This window comes from Gossypium hirsutum, chromosome A01, assembly GCF_007990345.1.
Source record: "Gossypium hirsutum isolate 1008001.06 chromosome A01, Gossypium_hirsutum_v2.1, whole genome shotgun sequence".
NCBI classification, from domain to species: Eukaryota; Viridiplantae; Streptophyta; class Magnoliopsida; order Malvales; family Malvaceae; genus Gossypium; species Gossypium hirsutum.
This window is the reverse complement of record NC_053424.1, coordinates 49,997,788-50,020,301: the sequence shown is the minus strand read 5'-3', so window position 1 is coordinate 50,020,301 and position 22,514 is coordinate 49,997,788. Positions and strand designations below refer to the sequence as shown.

At 38.1% G+C, this 22,514-nt stretch overlaps 1 non-coding gene across 1 annotated transcript; it reads right to left on the bottom strand.

The window, feature by feature from the left end:
- Positions 1–714: 714 nt before the first annotated feature.
- Positions 715–821, bottom strand: LOC121206365 (small nucleolar RNA R71). The gene has a single exon (XR_005901435.1). It is a non-coding gene; the product is annotated as a small nucleolar RNA R71 (small nucleolar RNA).
- Between the last annotated feature and the right edge of the window lie 21,693 nt (positions 822–22,514).

Below are 22,514 nucleotides of genomic sequence, written 5' to 3'. Positions count from 1 at the left end.
GTTGCCGGGGAACTAGGATATTAGGAACACTCATTTTTTATTACTTTAGCCTTTTTACTTTTATTGCAATTTAAATTTTTATTTTCATTTCTAATTCTTTATTGATTTTCTTTTGACAGGTTTTTCTAGGTTATGACCAGAAGAAACCCGTTAGGACCACTACTTTTTGACGGTGAGATTGACCGCATAGTTCGAAAAAACCGAAGAGAAATAAAGCAAAGCCTAAGATACACAGAGGACAAGCAAGAGGACGATACTTCAATGACAACCGAGGAGATGGCTGAAAACCAAGAAAATCCACTACCTCCTGCGATTGCTGCTGATCTAGTAAGTCAGAATCCTGCTCCACGCACTATGTATGATTATGCTAAACCTAAATTAACAGGAACTGAGTCAAGTATAGTTAGACCTGCTATTGCTGCAAATAATTTTAAACTGAAACCTAACACAATTTAAATGACAAAACAGTTTGTTCAGTTTGATGGTTTGCAGGACGAGGATCCCAACGCTCACTTGGCAAATTTCCTAGAATTTTGTGATACCTTTAAAATTAATGGCGTTTCTGATGACGCCATTCGCCTTTGGTTGTTCCCCTTTTCATTAAGGAATAAGGCTAAACAATGGTTGAACTCATTACCACGAGGGTCAATCACTACTTAGGAACAAATGACCGAAAAGTTTCTATTAAAATATTTTTCGCCAGCTAAAGCAGCCAAATTACGTAATGATATCTCTTCTTTTGTACAGATGGATTTAGAAACACTCTACGATGCGTAGGAGAGATACAAGGACCTTTTAAAAAGGTGCCTTCACCATGGGTTACTGCTTTCGCTACAGGTTCAAACGTTTTATAATGGCCTGAATCCTTCGACTCGGACAATGATTGATGCAGCCACTGGAGGAACTATCAATAATAAGACACCTGAGGCGGCTTACAAATTTATTGAGGAGATGTCACTGAATAACTATCAGTGGAAAGTTATGAGAACAAAGCCGACGAAAGCAGCCAGTGTTTTCAACCTCAATATAGCACCCCAAACCCGGCCCAGACATTATGGCCGAATCAGACATACCACATTGAAATTAAAAAACCCCATGTTCCCTTTTTAGTGTTTTAAAAGCCGACTTTTGTTAAGCTAACCAACTGAATGGAAGCTGGGCACCAGGTAGGTATCTGTAACACCCCGAACCCGAGGCCGTCGCTGGAGTCAAACACGAGGTGTTAACAGACTTCAAACCACTTAAAAAAATTTCCCAGACAAGCTGCCAGTCTGCGTACTAGTCGCTTTAAAAATCATATCTTGAGTTCTGCAACTCAAAATCCAGTTCTGTAAATTTTCCCTGAAATTAGACTCATATGCCCATATACATCTTTTTTTCTAGAATTTTTGGTCAGGCCAATTAGTACAGTTTATTAGTCAAAGTCTCCCATGTTACAGGGATCGACTACACTTACCTTTGCGCATTACGACTTGGATATCTCCCTGCACAGAGCTTCAATACTGATGCCGTTTGTTTCTATAGAAACTAGACTCAGAGAGGAATCTATAAATATATGGCATGACTCCTAATTATCTCTGGTTAATTTATAATTAATTTCCAAAGTTGGAACAGAGAATCCAGAAACCGTTCTGGCCCTGTCTCAGGAGAACCTAAATATCTCTTAACATACTGTCCATATGATTGTTTCGTTACTTTCCTATGAAAATAGATTCATAAAGGTTCATTTAAATAATTTATTCATTATTTAATTCCAATCCTAATATTTTTAGTGATTTTCCCAAATCTACATCACTGCTGCTGCCAGCATCTGCCTTTAAGGTAGACTTTACCTATTTCATAGTTTCCATGATTCAACTAGCCCTTTTAGCATAAATAGCACAAATCATGATAGTGATTAACCATTCCATACCAAATGATTATAACATTATGCTCAAACATATATAAGTCATTTTCGCATGGCTATATACATTAACCAAAATATTCTTCCGCCACTAGTCTATTTTATACATGCCATAAGATAATCCAAAACATAGCAGTACCAAACAGTGGATAGTGATAGTGTGACTAGTTGCTGACGATCCCCGAGCCTGTAGCTTCGCAATGAGATCTATAAAACAGAGGAAACAGAGTAAACGGAGTAAGCATTACAATGCTTAGTAAGTTTTAAGCAGTGTCAACAGATAACAATCAAATTATAACGTAGTTGTTGGTATTTTTATTTCACTCTTCCTTCGGGCATACCATCCCTTTACCGAATATGCACATCTCATCATATGCAATAGGCAGCTAAACTTTCACATAAAAGTGAGCTTATGTGACATAGATATATCGTATGATTTCACATCACCTCTCACACTGATCCGATGTCACATAATCATAGGAATAGTCTCATAGATTGCTCTCGTATGCATCACATAACTACCTTATGATTTAGTGCAAATCAAGCTCGCATATAAACTTGGAGTACATACCTGTTTAACCTTTCGCATTGAATATATTTATAAGCAATTCTTATTACGAAGTCTTACCCGGACATAATCTCCACACGAAGTTATCGGGTCTTACCCGGACAAAATTCCCACACGTAGTCATCGGGTCTTTAGAGCTCGGATATAGTACGAGCACGAAGCTTACGGACATTAATCAGTGATAATATTCTCGCATAAAGCCTGCGGGGTTTTAACCCGGATATAGTACTGACACAAATGCCCTTCGGGACTTATCACATTTATGCACTTTCACATCCATCACGTTGGCCACTCAGCCCCGTCACATATATACACTTTCACATTCATCACATCGGCCATTAGGCCTTATCACATATATACACTTTCACATTCATCACATCGGCCATTAGTCCTTATTACATATATACACTTTCACATTCATCACATCGGCTATTAGGCCTTATCACACATATACACTTTCACATTCATCACATCGGCCATTAGGCCTTATCACATATATACACTTTCACATTCATCACATCGGCCATTAGGCCTTACTATCATTTCATATTCGAATACTCATAAACTTACAATATCACGATTTATGAGCAACTAAAACAAGTTTATCAAGGTTCACAACATAATCTCAAATTCAGCACAAGCTGTTTTTCCTGAGCAATAGTCACTAAATTATTTATAACTGGAGCTCCAAAACTCCAAATCACTTTCCGTTAATTTTTCCTGAATATAGACTCGTATATCTTCCATCCATAAAATTTCCAGAATTTTAGGTTTGGCCAATCAATACCAGATTTTTCTTAAAGTTTCCCCTGTTTCACTGTTTAACTAATCTGACCACTCTTCACTACGAATCAAATTTCTCATTTTACTGAATTCAAAATGTGTTGTATTTGATTTCATTTGAAACTAGACTCATTAAGGAGTCTAAGCATATAAATTTTATCTTATAACCATTTTTGTACAATTTATAATTATTTTCTAAAAACAGAACAGAGGATTATAGTGTCATTCTGCGCTGTCTCACACAACTTTAAGTATCTCATTATCAGAAATTCCTTTGCTTACACGGTTTCTTTTATAAGAAACTAGACTCATTAAGCTTTAATTTCATGTCTCATTCAGCCTCTAATTCAAATCCATAAATTTATGGTGATTTTCTAAAGTCACGTTACTGCTGCTGTCCTAAGCGGACTATTTCAAATTACCCTTGAATTCCCAAGCTCAAACACTTAAGAACTTACCATTTGAGCTTAGAACATATCATGGCCACATCATATCTTATTAAATCAACTCATCATGCCCTATTATAATTGAATTTACTCAACGTTTAATCACTTAAAACTTACCTCGGATGTGGTCGAACAATTTCGGCGGCTATTCGATCACTTTTTCCTTTCCCTTATCCAACTGTGGTCCTCTAAGCTCTTGAGCTAATTCAAACAAATTTAACTTATTAAAGTCTCATTATGCTAGCTTATGGCCGAAAATATGACAAGGAGTTTGATTGGTCAGATGGCCACCTTCTAGCTCAACTACACAATGGTCATATGCATTTTTAATCACATCAAGCAATTTAATACAATTCATTCGAACATCAAAAGAAAACCTCAAGGTACTTAGCCCATATATACTTTAGGCATTAGAGTCACATATATATATGGAATCATGAATCAAACTCAACATTTTAGCTAATATTCCCCCTTGGCCGAATTTTCTAAGCCAAGACAAAAGCATCAATATGCTTGCCTCTAACCGAATACATGCAACACCAATCTTCTTCCTATGGCCGAATATGCATGTCTATGTTTAGGCCGATTATATACTTAATACCACACATAAATGGCATACATTTTACTAACTAATGCATTACATATTATTTAACCATGTATATCACCAATCAATTTCATCACAATTTCACTTAAGCCTATTCTCAATACAATACATCGTGCTCAAATCATTATTCAAGTTCAAATTCGGCCAGCACACATATACATACTAGCAACTATGTATTAACATTGCATTTCATACTATAACCGAATGTATAGCTCATCGAAATATATTTATTCATGTTCCCTTAACACATATTGGTCAACTAGATCATGCATTATTCTTTGGCACATTTGGTCATTAAAGCAATCACCTATTTAACTTTCAAGCATTTTTATACTAACATTTCTCCCAAGGCCGAATTTATATACAACCTTTAGTACTCATTTAAAGTTTATATTTTAAGTAATTAATATACACAATATTAACCAAATATCCATTTACTAAGCATTTTAACAAATTTTCCTTCAACTATCCACACATTCGGCAATCACATAATCAAACACTAAACCTTAACTTCCAAGCCAAAACAACTAGCAAATTCAACACATCCAACATAAATTTCCATGCTAATGACATCAAAACAACTACTAAGAATTTCAAGCTCCTTGGCCGAATTTCAATCTTCCAAAATAACAAAAATTTGAGCCATGAAATAGGTAGAATTCAAACTAACCATTCAATTTATGCATGAATTTCCAAGAGTAGCATTGTACATACCTTGATCTAGCAATCTCCTTAGCTGAAAATTTTAACAACAAAAGGAAATTTCCTCTCACCCTTTCCTAGCTACGGCAATGGAGGAATAAACCAACTTTGGTTTCTCCTCCCACTAACACATTATTTTTATTACCCATACTCTTTTATTCATCTTTAATTCATCTAATACATTTTTTTATTACATATTTCTCACCACTAATAAATATAATAATATTAACCCATGCATATAATGCCCATACTTATAAGCTTGGCCGGCCACTAGCATTAAAAGTGGCAAATTGGCATGCAAACCCACTTATTTGCATCATTCAATAATTAATCACTTAAAATAAGCCACACATATATTCAAAGCTTCTCACATAAGTCCTTTTTATTTAGAAACACATTCAAATTGACAAAAATCAAAGCATTCAAATTTCACACATGCATGATCACATATTTTAGACATAAAATATTATATTCAATTATTTCTGCAACTCGGTTTAGCGGTCCTGAAACCACTTCCCGACTAGGGTCAAATTAGGGGTGTCACAACTCTTCCCCCCTTTAGGGATTTTTGTCCCCGAAAATTTCTACTGATGCATAGTTTAGGATAACGTCCTCTTATTGAATTATATTCATATAAACATTAGCTCATCGATGGCAATTGTAATTCATTATTGATTTCGCATTGATCTGTAAAATCATTTTCTTATCTTAAAACAAATACATAAACATTTCTACAAGTATGCACATATATCTCATTTTCTTGATTTCATAAGTAATAATCACTTAATTCAATTCACAATTGCATCTCAAACACATATTAAGCACATATTAATATGTATAATTCACATCATCAACCCACATATTTGTAACCCATGTTTTCATTCATAAATAAGCTGTAACCTAACCGAAAGTACACATATACTCAAACATCCCAATAAATATCCTTTATAACTTTATCACATCTCAATATTCAACTTAACTCATTTCCAAAAGAAAAGTCAACTTCCACGTACCTGAACATTTAGTTCATTTAGCACATTCAATCATAGTTAACGTTACCCGTATACAGTCGAATAGGCATAAAGCCTAATATAATACTCTGGCATGAGATTTATTCTAGCGCATAACTCGTATATCCAAAATTATCAACATTCATCAAAAATTCTTTCAAACTTTCGAATGTCGAAACTTAATCAAAATAATTTCTTGAACAAGATTAACAAAATAGTGTCCATTCAGCAATAGCACATATAGCTCTTACAATGCCATATCCTAGATATGGTCCTACATATTCTCACATATCGAGCCGATGCCATGTCCCAGACATGGTCTTACACACTATCTCAAATCAGTGCCTTCGTCCCAAACGAGGTCTTACATGAATTCCACTTCACACACTTAGTGCCCACTGACCGATCTCGCACTCATAGTGCTCGGTTAAAGGAATTCGCACACACACAGTGCCTCTAATTATTCACATACATAGTGCTCTTATTCATTCGTTAATACACATTGATGTGACTTAACCAAGTCTATAAACATCATGTATGTACACTTTTAAACATATCATCTCATTTAAATTTGAATTCGTATAGTAATGAATACTTAAACTTTGCTCAAATTACCGGCACGAAGCCTACTAGGCACGAAGGCCCGAATACATGTCACCAGCATGATTGCTCTTCGGGATTTAGCACGGATATATCACTAGCACGAATGCTCTTCGGAACTTAGCCCGGATACATCACTAGCATGAATGCTCTTCGGGACTTAGCCCGGATTTAGTAACTCGCACCAATGCCTTCGGATCTTAGTCCGGATATGGTCACTTAGCACAAAGCCTTCGGGACTTAGCCCGGACATCATTCGAATAACCATGCACATTTAACAATAAATCATGACACATTCGTATTTCATTTTCATTAGCAAAACTCAAACACAAGACACTTATCATTCTTGCAATTTCGGCTCAATAGCCACACACAAAGAGCATGATTTTGATTTGCTTAAAACATGATCTAATCAAATCATAATTTAAGCTCTATTACTCAAGAACTTACCCCTTTCCGCTGTCCAAAATCGACTTGGTAAGGTCGCACCCTTAATATAAATAATTGATAGAAAATATATATATAGTGGGTTCGCACACATAGTGCTTAATAATCAACCACGCACACTTAGTGCCATGTACTTTAAACTCACACACTTAGTGCCATGCATTTCAAGCCCGTACACTTAGTGCCAATCTCACAACCGTGAACACTTATTGCCCGCACACTTAGTGCCAATCTCACAACCGTGAACACTTATTGCCCGCACACTTAGTGCTGAAAACCAACCACTCTATACGCTTCACTGCCTTTTTACATTCGACAATTTCGTCTCTACATACATATACACATATAGCAATACACATTAGTATATCATTTACATTACTTGAATACAAACAAAACATGCTTATCGACCATTCAACTTCCAGTTCCATAGCCACATACAAAAATCACATTTATAGTCATAACACTCCTTCAAAATTGCATCACTTATACCCTTATAATCCAATCCAAATCGAAATTCAAATACGAGTACATGATACGTACCTGATCAACTTAATAATTTAGGCTTATCTAAATGAAGTTATATCGCAAATTCTCATAGTCAGAAGCTTGCTACAGCTCGATCGGGATCAAGATTCATTACAATACAGCAAACACATTTTAATAGCCAAAAATCATTACACTATCATTTTATCACTTTATGGCATGTATAAATAGACTCACGCGTGCTACGTTAGTCCTAGAATCGACTAAACCGTAGCTCTGATATCAATCAAATGTAACACCCCGAACCCGAGGCCGTCGCCGGAGTCGAACACGAGGTGTTAACAGACTTCAAACCACTTAAAAAAAATTTCCCAGACAAGCTGCCAGTCTGCGTACTAGTCGTTTTAAAAATCATATCTTAAGTTCTGAAACTCAAAATCCAGTTCCGTAAATTTTCCCTGAAACTAGACTCATATTCCCATCTACATATTTTTTTTAGAATTTTTGGTCGGGCCAATTAGTACAGTTTATTAGTCAAAGTCTCCCATGTTACAGGGATCGAGTACACTGACCTTTGCGCATTACGACTTGGATATCTCCCTACACAGAGCTTCAATACTGATGCCGTTTGTTTCTATAGAAACTAGACTCAAAGGGGAATCTATACATATATGGCATGACTCCTAATTATCTCTGGTTAATTTATAATGAATTTCCAAAGTCGGAACAGGGAATCCAGAAACCGTTCTGGCCCTATCTCACGAGAACCTAAATATCTCTTAACATACTGTCCATATAATCGTTTCGTTACTTTCCTATGAAAATAGATTCATCAAGGTTCGTTTACATAATTTATTCATTATTTAATTCCAATCCTACTATTTTTAGTGATTTCCCAAATCTACATCACTGCTGCTGCCAGCATCTGCCTTTAAGGTAGACTTTACCTATTTCATAGTTTCCATGATTCAACTAGCCCTTTTAGCATAAATAGCACAAATTATGATAGTGATTAACCATTCCATACCAAATGATTATAACATTATGCTCAAACATATATAAGCCATTTTCGCATGGCTATATACATTAACCAAAATATTCTTCCGCCACTAGTCTATTTTATACATGCCATAAGATAATCCAAAACATAGCAGTACCAAACAGTGGATAGTGATAGTGTGACTAGTTGCTGACGATCCCCGAGCCTGTAGCTTCGCAATGAGATCTATAAAACAGAGGAAACAGAGTAAACGGAGTAAGCATTACAATGCTTAGTAAGTTTTAAGCAGTGTCAACAGATAACAATCAAATTATAACGTAGTTGTTCGTATTTTTATTTCACTCTTCGTTCGGGCATACCATCCCTTTACCGAATATGCACATCTCATCATATACAATAGGCAGATAAACTTTCACATAAAAGTGAGCTCATGTGACATAGATATATCGTATGATTTCACATCACCTCTCACACTGATCCGATGTCACATAATCATAGGAATAGTCTCATAGATTGCTCTCGTATGCATCACATAACTACCTTATGATTTAGTGCAAATCAAGCTCACATATAAACTTGGAGTACATACCTGTTTAACCTTTCGCATTGAATATATTTATAAGCAATTCTTATTACGAAGTCTTACCCGGACATAATCTCCACACGAAGTTATCGGGTCTTACCCGGAAAAAATTCCCACACGTAGTCATCGGGTCTTTAGAGCTCGGATATAGTACGAGCACGAAGCTTACGGACATTAATCAATGATAATATTCTCGCATAAAGCCTGCGGGGTTTTAACCCGGATATAGTACTGACACAAATGCCCTTCGGGACTTATCACATTTATGCACTTTCACATCAATCACGTTGGCCACTCGGCCCCGTCACATATATACACTTTCACATTCATCACATCGGCCATTAGGCCTTATCACATATATACACTTTCACATTCATCACATCGGCCATTAGGCCTTATTACATATATACACTTTCACATTCATCACATCGGCCATTAGGCCTTATCACATATATACACTTTCACATTCATCACATCGGCTATTAGGCCTTATCACACATATACACTTTCACATTCATCATATCGGCCATTAGGCCTTATCACATATATATACACTTTCACATTCATCACATCGGCCATTAGGCCTTATCACATATATACACTTTCACATTCATCACATCGGCCATTAGGCCTTACTATCATTTCATATTCCAATACTCATAAACTTACAATATCACGATTTAGAATTCAAGTATGGGTTTAATCAATAGCTTATGAGCAACTAAAACAAGTTTATCAAGGTTCACAACATAATCTCAAATTCAGCACAAGCTGTTTTTCCTAAACAATAGTCACTAAATTATTTATAACTGGAGCTACAAAACTCCAAATCACTTTCCGTTAATTTTTCCTGAATATAGACTCGTATATCTTCCATCCATAAAATTTCCAGAATTTTAGGTTTGGCCAATCAATACCAGATTTTTCTTAAAGTTTCCCCTGTTTCACTGTTTGACTAATCTGACCACTCTTCACTACGAATCAAATTTCTCATTTTACTGAATTCAAAATGTGTTGTATTTGATTTCATTTGAAACTAGACTCATTAAGGAGTCTAAGCATATAAATTTTATCTTATAACCATTTTTTTACAATTTATAATTATTTTCTAAAAACAGAATAGAGGATTACAGTGTCATTCTGCGCTGTCTCACACAACTTTAAGTATCTCATTATCGGAAATTCCTTTGCTTACACGGTTTCTTTTATAAGAAACTAGACTCATTAAGCTTTAATTTCATGTCTCATTCAGCCTCTAATTCAAATCCATAAATTTATGGTGATTTTCTAAAGTCACGTTACTGCTGCTGTCCTAAGCAGACTATTTCAAATTACCCTTGAATTCCCAAGCTCAAACACTTAAGAACTTACCATTTGAGCTTAGAACATATCATGGCCACATCATATCTTATTAAATCAACTCATCATGTCCTATTATAATTGAATTTACTCAACGTTTAATCACTTAAAACTTACCTCGGATGTGGTCGAACAATTTCGGCGACTATTCGATCACTTTTTCCTTTCCCTTATCCAACTGTGGTCCTCTAAGCTCTTCAGCTAATTCAAACAAATTTAACTTATTAAAGTCTCATTATGCTAGCTTATGGCCAAAAATATGACAAGGAGTTTGATTGGTCATATGGCCACCTTCTAGCTCAACTACACAATGGTCATATGCATTTTTAATCACATCAAGCAATTTAATACAATTCATTCGAACATCAAAAGAAAACCTCAAGGTACTTAGCCCATATATACTTTAGGCATTAGAGTCACATATATATATGGAATCATGAATCAAACTCAACATTTTAGCTAATATTCCCCCTTGGCCGAATTTTCTAAGCCAAGACAAAAGCATCAATATGCTTGCCTCTAACCGAATACATGCAACACCAATCTTCTTCCTATGGCCGAATATGCATGTCTATGTTTAGGCCGATTATATACTTAATACCACACATAAATGGCATACATTTTACTAACTAATGCATTACATATTATTTAACCATGTATATCACCAATCAATTTCATCACAATTTCACTTAAGCCTATTCTCAATACAATACATCGTGCTCAAATCATTATTCAAGTTCAAATTCGGCCAGCACACATATACATACTAGCAACTATGTATTAACATTGCATTTCATACTATAACCGAATGTATAGCTCATCGAAATATATTTATTCATGTTCCCTTAACACATATTGGTCAACTAGATCATGCATTATTCTTTGGCACATTTGGTCATTAAAGCAATCACCTATTTAACTTTCAAGCATTTTTATACTAACATTTCTCCCAAGGCCGAATTTATATACAACCTTTAGTACTCATTTAAAGTTTATATTTTAAGTAATTAATATACACAATATTAACCAAATATCCATTTACTAAGCATTTTAACAAAATTTCCTTCAACTATCCACACATTCGGCAATCACATAATCAAACACTAAACCTTAACTTCCAAGCCAAAACAACTAGCAAATTCAACACATCCAACATAAATTTCCATGCTAATGACATCAAAACAACTACTAAGAATTTCAAGCTCCTTGGCCGAATTTCAATCTTCCAAAATAACAAAAATTTGAGCCATGAAATAGGTAGAATTCAAACTAACCATTCAATTTATGCATGAATTTCCAAGAGTAGCATTGTACATACCTTGATCTAGCAATCTCCTTAGCTGAAAATTTTAACAACAAAAGGAAATTTCCTCTCCACCCTTTCCTAGCTACGGCAATGGAGGAATAAACCAACTTTGGTTTCTCCTCCCACTAACACATTATTTTTATTACCCATACTCTTTTATTCATCTTTAATTCATCTAATACATTTTTTTATTACATATTTCTCACCACTAATAAATATAATAATATTAACCCATGCATATAATGCCCATACTTATAAGCTTGGCCGGCCACTAGCATTAAAAGTGGCAAATTGGCATGCAAACCCACTTATTTGCATCATTCAATAATTAATCACTTAAAATAAGCCACACATATATTCAAAGCTTCTCACATAAGTCCTTTTTATTTAGAAACACATTCAAATTGACAAAAATCAAAGCATTCAAATTTCACACATGCATGATCACATATTTTAGACATAAAATATTATATTCAATTATTTCTGCAACTCGGTTTAGCGGTCCCGAAACCACTTCCCGACTAGGGTCAAATTAGGGGTGTCACAGTATCCCTAAACAGAGGAGGTGAGCCATGAAGGCTGCTTAAGTACCAAGCTCTTCGATTGGATCCAATCCTAGACATGCCCACATCCATTGCCATACTTGGTTATAACGGATTGAAACTTCTTTGAGTGGTTATCTTTGATAAATCAAATATTCGTGACGTTGTGTTATTTTAAAAGCAAGTATCATTTTGAAATCGGGCCCTAAGTCCAGCCCATTTGAATTATTATCCACCAGAATAAAGTTATTAAAAATAATATAATCCCAGAAAATCAAAGAAGAAAATAAAGTTAAAATGGCCTTATTACAACCCAAAAATTAAATAGTAATAAATAATAGCTTAAGAAAACCAGTCTCTTTTTCAAACCCAAAAGCGTTCACTATGGCCACTCTGAATCCCCTCCGGCTCCAAGACACTCACATCAAGGCCCACCTGCAAGGTTAAAGAAGGAGTGAGTTTGGAAACTCAGTGTGTAAGGAAAACCCATTCACAGCCCAGGTCAGATCAAACCCATCGGGCCTAAGCCTATTCAGATAACAGTGATACTGGGCCAGAGCCCTTTTTAGATTACATTAAACTGGGCCTTAGCCCCCTATTCAGATAACAGTACGGCCCATAGGCCCATTTCAAAATACATGCAACATCAATAAACATATGCAAGCCCATTTGGGGAGACTACTCAACCCACCAACCGCTACACTCCACCCGTACCAGCCCTACAGTCCATGTGGGGAATAACTCAACCCACCCAGCCTTACACTCCACAGTTGCAGACTTGCTGCTCAGTTAACAGTAAATTGAGGCAAAGCTTCCAGTACGTGGACAAGCCACTTTCAGTACTTCTTCCATCAATATCACAGTCCCATGCATCAGATAATAACAACATGGCATGCAATAAATAACAACAGCCAAACATGCATTTAGGTCAATTTACTCCTTCAACTGTTTTTCTTTAATCTACTCAGTCCAAGTAGGCCTCACTTGCAATTCTGCTAACAGACTTCCATCGTCAAACAGACTCAAACGTGCAAACAAGACTCTCAAATCAGAAACAATCCTTTGACTCAACGCATCAGCCACCACGTTAGCCTTACCTGGGTGGTACTCAATCGAATATTCGTAATCCTTAAGCAACTCTACCCATCTTCGTTGCCTAAGGTTTAACTCCTTCTGAGTTAACAGATACTTTAGGCTCTTATGGTCTATGTATATGATACACTTTTCTCCATATAAGTAATGTCTCTAGATTTTCAACGCGAAGATCACTGCTGCTAGCTCTAAATTGTGCATAGGGTAGTTCGCTTCATGAGGCTTAAGCTGTCGCGAAGCATAAGCGAGCACCTTACCCTCTTGCACCAATACACATCCTAACCCCACATGCGACGCATCACTGTACATAGTGAAGTCCTTCCCAGACTCCGGTTGAATCAACACTGGTGCTTCAGTCAATACCTTTTTCAAATGGTCAAAAGCTTGTTGCTGATTCTCAGTCCAGACAAATGCTACCCCTTTCCTTAACAGTTTAGTCAATAGTGCAGCAATCAGAGAAAATCCTTCTACGAACCTTCAGTAATAGCCTTGCAAACCCAGAAAACTCCGAATTTCTGATACTGATTTTGGTGGCTTCCATCCCAGAACTGCCTCAACTTTTCGAGGATCCACTCTAATTCCTTCAGCAGAAACCATATGACCTAGAAAAGCCACTTCTCGCAACCAAAATTCACACTTACTAAACTTTGCATACAGTTGCTTCTCTCTTAGCACTTGCAGCACAATACGTAGATGCTCCTCATGTTTCTCCTCAGTTTCTGAGTGTACCAGAATATCATCGATGAAAACTACTACGAATCGGTCCAAGTAAGGTTGGAACACTCGATTCATCAGATCCATGAAAGCGGCAGGTGCGTTCGTCAACCCAAACGGCATAACCAGCAACTCGTAATGACCATATCGAGTCCTGAATGCTGTCTTATGAATATCCACTTCTTTTACCCTTAACTGATGGTATCTAGATCGAAGGTCAATCTTGGAAAATACCGAAGCTCCTCTAAGTTGGTCAAATAAATCATCAATCCTTGGCAGTGGATATTTGTTCTTTATCGTCAGTTTGTTCAACTGGCGGTAATCGATGCACATGCGCATTGTCCTGTCCTTTTTCTTCACAAACAGGACCGGTGTTCCCCATGGAGACACACTAGGTCTGATGAAGCCCCTATCTAACAACTCTTGGATTTGAGCTTTCAGTTCCACTAACTCTTTCGGTGCCACTCTATAGGGTGCAATGGATACTGGAGCTGTTCCAGGAAACAAATCAATTCCAAACTCCACTTCCCGATTCGGAGGCAATCCAGGAAGCTCCTCCGAAAAAATATCTCAGAATTCCCTAACAGTCCTGACGGTATCCACAGTCAGATCCCCAGTTTCAACTTGATTTATAAAATCCAAGTATGTCTCGCATCCCTTGTGCATCAGTTTCTTAGCCCTTAAAGCCAATACCATATTGGACAAGTAATCTCTTCATTCCCCAATAATCATTACCTCCTCATCCTCAATAGTCCTTAACACCATCCTCTTAGCTGCACAATCCAACGTTGCCCTATGCCTGGTCAGCCAATCCATCCCTAAGATCAAATTGAATTCTCCGAACGGTAACTTCATTAAGTCTCCACAGAAAATCCTACCTTGAGTCTCTAAAGGCACCTCCCTAAAAAGTTTCTCTACTTTAACTGAGTGACCTAACGGACTTATCACAGTTACCCCACACACAATCTCCTCAAAGTGAACACTCAATGCCCTAGAAATATCACATGCTACATATGAATGAGTTGACCCCACATCTATTAGAGCACTATAGGGTACGTCAGAGATAAAAAATGTACCAGTTATGACATCAGGTGTATCACCCTCCTTGCGGCGATGAGCAGCATATACCAAAGCTGGCTGACGAGCCCCAGTGTTAGCAGTGCCCCTCGATGGCGGCGGTCTACCTCGCGCTGGTTGGACGGGTTGCATAGCCCTTTGTTCAACCACTTGAGCCTGAGCTGGCCTCCTAGGACAATCTCTGACCTTATGTTCCTTTGATCCACAACAAAGACAAGCCCCAGAATGTTTCCAACATTCCTCCGGATGCATTCTACCACAACCTCCATAAACTTGTGATATAACAGTGTTCACCGGAACCGCTCGAACTGGTTCCTCCATCCTAGCTCTCTTAACATTCTGGTTTGCAGCACCAGCCGGTCCAGCATCTCTCCTGAACCGGTTTCAATCCCTGTCACGATTCCGTCGTTCGGCTTGCTTCACCTCTTTGGCTATCTTAACCTTTTCTACCAGTGCAGGAAAATCCCACTCTTTCTGCGGAGCTATGAGCACCCTTAGCTCATCCCTGAGGCCATCCTCAAAGTGAACACTGCGCTCATATTCGGTAGAGACAATACCACTAGTATACCGGCTCAATCGCAGAAACTCTGCCTCATATTCAGCAACGGTCTTACCACCCTGGGTCAGGTTCAGGAATTCCTTCCTTCGCGCATCCACATAGCTAGCTCCGACATACTTCGTCTTGAAGGACTGCTTAAACAACCCCCAAGTTACCCTCTCAGCTGGGGAACCCTCTCTCACAGTGATCCACTACTGATATGCCTCGTCCCGCAGTAAGGACACCGCCCCTTTTAACTTTTGCTCCACTGAGTAGTCCAGGTCATCCATAATCAGCTCCGTGGCTTCCAGCCAGTACTCAGCCACATTTGGGGCTACTCCAGATACACCCCTAAAACATTCTGCTTCGTTGGCCCGGAGTCGCTCAGAAATGGACCCCCTATTCATGGGCCCGATATTAGCTCCAGCCACCTTTTCCAAAACTCTTAACATGGCTTGGGACAGAGCGTCATCCCCCGCGGCCCGATCATACAGCCCATTCTCAACCACCAGTAGTGGTTGTGCTACCCCAACGGGTATGTGCTCAGAAGACGAAGATCCAGCTTGAGTACTACCTCGGCCTCGACCACAGCCTCTTCCTCGAGTAGCTCTTGTACTCATATCGATTTATCTTATTACGAATTTTATGCAGTTAGTTTACTGTTTCCACTGTTTATTATAGAATATCTTATGAACAGATAAGGTTTCAAAGTTGTTCTCGCTTAACCACAGTTTAGCTACTGTCTCAGTTTCCTAGGGCTTAGTTTACCCTACCGTCTCAGTTTTGTAGCCTTTATGCTACATTATCTATAGTACTATCATTAAGGCTTAGTACTAACTACAGTACAGTTTAGTGTGTAAAACAAAAAGGTACTTACAGCCTTGGTGCCGGGGATTCAGTGTGCCACCTCATCAGTTTTCAGATAAACTCAAAAGATTTAGGCTTTTTGAAATCCATTTTTTCAAACATTTAAAAAAAACAAGTTCAAAGATTATCCCCTTTTAAACAGAAAATTTATTTTCAAAAGTCAAGTTTTTCCAAAAATACCCTTTTTGGCATAAAGTTTTGAAAACCCTTTTTGGACCCGATCCACAGCTGAGTTGTTGCAACTGGGCTCTAATACCACTAAATGTAGCACCCCAAACCCGGCCCAGACGTTATGGCTGAATTCGACATGCCACATTGAAATTAAAAAACCCCATGTTCCTTTTTTAGTGTTTTAAAAGCCGACTTTTGTTAAGCTAACCAAGTGAATGGAAGCTGGGCACCAGGTAGGTATCCCTAAACAGAGGAGGTGAGCCGTGAAGGCTGCTTAAGTACCAAGCTCTTCGATTGGATCCAATCCTAGACATGCCCACATCCATTGCCACACTTGGTTATAACGGATTGAAACTTCTTTGAGTGGTTATCTTTGATAAATCGAATATTCGTGACGTCGTGTTATTTTAAAAGCAAGTATCGTTTTGAAATCACGCCCTAAGCCTAGCCCATTTGAATTATTATCCACCAGAATAAAGTTATTAAAAATAATATAATCCCAGAAAATCAAAAAAGAAAATAAAGTTAAAATGGCCTTATTACAACCCAAAAATTAAATAGTAATTAATAATAGCTTAAGAAAACCAGTCTCTTTTTCAAACCCAAAAGCATTCACCATGGCCACTCTGAATCCCCTCTGGCTCCAAGACACTCACATGAAGGCCCACCTGCAAGGTTAAAGAAGGGGTGAGTTTGGAAACTCAGTGTGTAAGGAAAACCCATTCAAAGCCCAGGTCAGCTCAAGCCCATCGGGCCTAAGCCCATTCAGATAACAGTGATACTGCGCCACAGCCCTTTTCAGATTACATTAAACTGGGCCTTAGCCCCTTATTCAGATAACAGTACGGCCCATAGACTCATTTTAAAATACATGCAACATCAATAAACATATGCAAGCCAGTTTGGGGAGACTACTCAACCTACCAACCGCTACACTCCACCCGTACCAGCCCTACACTCCATGTGGGGAATTACTCAACCCACCTAGCCTTACACTCCACAGTTGCAGCCTTGCTACTCAGTTAACAATAAATTGAGGCAAAAGCTCCAATACGAGGACAAGCCACTTTCAGTACATCCTCCATCAATATCCCAGTCCCATGCATCAAATAATAAGAACATGGCATGTAGTAAATAACAACAATCAAACATGCATTTAGGTAAATTTACTCTTAGGGGTATTTCAGTACTTTATCTCCTAGGGGTAAAACTGTAAATTTTCCACTTTTTAAAGGTGTTTCAGTAATTTATCTATTTTAGGGTTTTTCATGCATATTCCTACCTTTCACGTACTAATAGAATCACTTACCGAGGGTTCTTACCGAATTGGGCCCGTTGGCCCTTTATTCCAAATTTGGCCCAATAAGCCCAAAAATATCGAGGGCACAGAAATCATGCACTTTGTAGTCCAAACATTGTAGCTTACCAAAAACATTAATCGATTTACCTCACGAGCATTCGCACACTCACAAATCTACAAAATACCGGTTTTTCGGCATTTCAGCTTTTCGGCTTTTGCCGATCTAGACTAAGAAAGGGGTGTAAGTTACACACCTGTTTTATGATGATTCGTTTGACGAGATCCATGCACGAATGACCTACAATTATATTACTACCACGTTAATCTACTACCGAAATGAACTACATTATATCTCCTTACTTTATTCGGCCATAACACCTTAGGCACTAGCAATCCTACCTTTGCCGAAGTTTGTGACTAGACTTAGATCCCGTTGCTCCACTTGTCTAAGCCCTTAATCAGCAGCCTTTAGATCACATTATTATCAAGACAAAACAGTTATCACAACCCCATAGGGCTACAGGTCCAAGTCGACAGCCTCCCTAACCTTTAAGGGTTTCGGCTTTTCTCAAATACGAAATAAAGACTAGATTGAAAAGACTTACCACTGGTTCCTTCAGTCAATGATCCCAATTAATTTCTACTCAATTCTGATACTGATCTAAGCCCTCAAATGATAACAAAAGTCGAGCCTTAAGTGATCTCACTATTCGGCCAAGTCCCTAATAGAGTGGGGTTTTCGGCTTTTGTTGAAGTTGTGTAAAGAAATTTGAAATAGAAGGGTTTTGCTATGGTCCTGTCGACAGAACCTTGAGGTTTAGAGAACTAGAGAATCGGTCAAGAATGATGGAAAAGATAATAAAATTGGCTAGGAGAAATTGGCACAGAAAATAGTATAGTTTTCGGGATTTCGGCTTTTTATGGCAATGGCTATGAAGGTTTTAGAAACGTCTGAAGAAAAAGATGGAGATGCACAGGTGGTTAGAGAGATTCGGCTATGGAGGAAAAGAAGAAAAAGAAAAAGTTGAAGAGAAAAGGATAAAAGAAAGAAGAGGAGAATGGTCAGCAAACGGCACAACTTTCCCCCTCATGCCGAATTTATACTGCCACTTAACCTAGCCGAATTTTCCCATGCTAGAGGCCCTTGGCCGGCCAACTCCTGCTCCTTGATCAGCTCCTAAATCTTCTCCTTTATCAGCTCCTAAATCCTCTCCCTTATTAGCTCCTAAATCTTCTCCTGACAGTCTTTCACTTTAGTTCCACTGCTTACCTTTTCTGTACATAAAAATTAATATCACCAATTTGCTTACCTTGCGACTCGAACCTTTGCTCTCCTTGGTCATCCACACGCCACCTCTCAAGCCCCCAAGTGACGCCACAAGCCAACTTACCACGGGCTTCCTTGTGTTTTATTTTACCCAGTTAATACCTGAAAGCCCAGCTAACCAGAACCCCTTCTTCTATAGAATTAAAGTTAACTAAAATTATCGAATTTTAACTTAAACTTGGGCCTTCTAGAGACCCACTAACCTGATTAAATCTACGCCAAGCAGACAGAACACCAAAATTTAAAATTTTCCAACACTACAGAATTCCCAAAAATTAGGGCATTACACTCGACTCGATTACAATGCTATCTAACCAAGTAGAACTCTTAAATAAAAAGATTGATGGTTTGTGTGGCTCTATACAGGTACATCCAGTGATGAGGTGCGATTTGAATAGAGGAGGAGCATGCATAGAATATCAACCCTTCAACCCTTGCATCAAGAAGGAACAAGTCAATATATGGGTAACAACAACTCTAGACCGCAAAATAACCCATATAGTAACACTTATAATGGAGGTTGGAGGAACCATCCCAATTTCTTGTGGGGCAGTCAAGGAAATCAAAGGCTACAACATCCTCCGAGTTTTCAACAACCACCTTACCAGCAAAAAAAGAAGTCGAACCTTAAGGAGATGCTAACCAAATTCATCTCGGTGTCAGAAATTCGTTTTCAGAAGACTGAGACAAGACTAAAAAATCAACAAGCATCAATCCAGGGGCTCGCAACTCAGATTGGACTACTTGCTAAGTTCATTTTTGAACGACCACAAGGTAGCCTACCAAGCAACACTGAATCTAACCAAAGGGAGCAGCTCAACGTGATTTCCATTCAAGATGAGGAAGGGGTAGTTGCAAAACTAAGGCCAGAAACGATGGTAAGCAAAGGTAAGAATGAGATAGGCCAAAATGATCCAAAGCCAGTGAGTACTGAATATAAACCTCATGTGCTATACCCCAATGTGACAAGGAAAGACTGATCAGATGAACAATTTGGTAAATTCCTTAAACTTTTAAAGAAACTACATATAAACTTGCCGTTTATTGAAGTCCTTTCGCATATGCTAAACGCAGTCAAATTCTTAAAGCAGTTTTTAACAAATAAACGAAAGTTGGATGAGGTGCCGCATGTGGAATTGAATGCAGTTTACTCAGCCATATTACAGAATAAGCTACCCAAAAAATTGAAAGATCCAGGGAGTTTTACGATTCTTTGTTTAATTGGTAGTTTAGATGTTCATCATGCATTAGCTGACTTAGGGGCAAGCATTAATGTTAAGCCTTACAAAATGTTTAAACAGCTAGGTCTTGGGAAACCCAAACAAACTAGAATGAGCATTCAATTGGCTGATAAAACCATTAGATTTCCTAGGGGTATCATTGAAGATGTTCTTGTTAAGATCGATAAATTTATATACCCAGTAAACTTTGTTGTTATAGACATGGAATTTAATTTTAGGACGACCCTTTTTAGCGACTGCTAGAACCATTATTGATGTTGGTACAGGTGAACTCACACTTCGTGTGGGAGACAAAACAATCACCCTTCAAGCTCGTAATTTGAGTAACACATCAAAAATTGAAGGTGGTTGTATAAATTATTCTACTAGTACTGATCACGTGGTGAAACCTTCTGTGCAGGAAATAGTTACAAAGAATGTATATGAGCCGTGTTCAAACAACAATAAGGGACCTATCTATGAAGAATAGAGGCTACAAATCGAGGAGCTAGATGAATGGAAGACATAGAAATCGAGAACACCCGATAGGCCGAAACCCAGCCAGGACGAGCTCAATACCTCATCAAATCAACTTAAGGTTGGAGACAAAGTACTACTAGATGCAGCAGATCCTCGCATTACCACTTTTGAAACTAATGAAGAAATTCCTCTTACGGTACTCAGTATTTTTCCATATGGTACAGTCGAGGTAAATCATCCCAAATCCGGCACATTTAAGGTAAACAATACTCGTCTTAAACCTTATGTTGATAAAATTTATAGCAGGGATGAGGAGTGTAAACTCCTCGCTCCACCTTGACTATGCAAAAGTGAGGTAAGTCGATCTTAGACAATAAATAAGAGTTTCTCAGGAGGCAACCCGAGCATTAACAGTGTTAATTTTTTTAAAACTTTAATTTTTAACATCTAACATACTAATCGAATCATGGAACGCAGACTTTCTAAAGACTACACGACCAGGCACATAGGCGTGCATTAGGCCGTGTAAAAACTGGGCAAGATTTTTTACCAAACACGGGATACGATAAGTTGCCACGGCCGTGTGACATGGCCGTGGGCGAAACTGCCAAAACAACACGGGCGTGCGACATGCCCGTGCCTTGAAACCTTGGTTGAAACTAAGCAAGACACAGTCCTGCAACAGGGCCTTATGCGCCTACACGCCCAAACCACACGGGCGTGGGCCAACTGTCAGACACGCCCAAATTCAAAATTCACGAAACACACAGGCAAAAATTGGACACGCCCGTGTGCCCCAAAATCTATATAAACCCTTCACTATTCATCATATCCCTCCCCAAAAATCCCTAACCCTAGCCGCTGCAACTCCACAGGCCTTAGCCCCACGCCCGTGCGCCGCCTACAACACCGATTCTGACGCCCCAAGTTCCTTATTTTTGCGTTTGTTTACTCTTTTCTCTCTATTTTCTTTAAATATGTTACTTATTTCATGATTCCTTTGCTATATTGAACTATTTTTGAATATTCATAGTTAGAATAGTAAAATACTAGTGCTTGTTTAATAAAAACTTTTGTCATTTTAGTTACTCCATTAAGCTATGCTCTTCCATTTTTCCTTGTTTCCATGAAATTTATGCCTACTCACATGCATTCATTCATTATTTCCATAATCCTCTAACTAGATATATTTAGTGGTTTTAGTTTTTATCATCTCGTACGTAAATCTCATAAAATATTCATATTTAGCATTGATTTTTCATACTATTCTTGGGGCATGTTGATTAAACTTCGATTTTTCAATGTAGGTACAATGTCGTCCTCACGTGGTAAGAAGACTGTTGTTCCCGCCTCGAAGAAGAGGAAAGGAGCAGCGTCATCCTCAGGTCCTAC